The following is a 528-nucleotide window of genomic DNA, read 5'->3' as shown; positions in this document are numbered from 1 at the left end:
TGCAGGACCTGATAACTTATGTACCCCGGTCCTGATAACTTAGTCGGCGAGGGTGGGGGTGGGGCAAGTCGCTGAAACATGCCATGGTCACTTCTGTGCAAATAACATGATAACTCAAACATGGCAGACCTGATAACTTATGTACCCCGGTCCTGATAACTTGGTCGGCGAGGATGGGGATGGGGCAAGTCGCTGAAACATGCCACGGTAACTTCTGTGCAAATAACATGATAACTCATACATGGTAGACCTGATAACTTTGTCGGAGGGGTCGGGGTGGGGGTGTCGTTGAAACATACGACGGTAACTTCTATGCAAATAACATGATAACTCACACATCGTAAACATGATAAATTATGTACTAGTCCTGGTAACTTTGTCGGAGGGGTCGGAGTGGGGAAGTCGTTGAAACATACCACGATAACTTCTATGCAAATAATATGATAACTCACACATCATAGACATTAAATTATGTACCCAGTCCTGGTAAGTTTGTTGGTGGGGTTGGGGTTGGGGGGGAGTCACTGA

The sequence above is a fragment of the Triticum dicoccoides genome, chromosome 2B, assembly GCF_002162155.2.
Source record: "Triticum dicoccoides isolate Atlit2015 ecotype Zavitan chromosome 2B, WEW_v2.0, whole genome shotgun sequence".
In the NCBI taxonomy this organism is placed as follows: domain Eukaryota; kingdom Viridiplantae; phylum Streptophyta; class Magnoliopsida; order Poales; family Poaceae; genus Triticum; species Triticum dicoccoides.
This window is presented reverse-complemented; position numbering follows the sequence as displayed.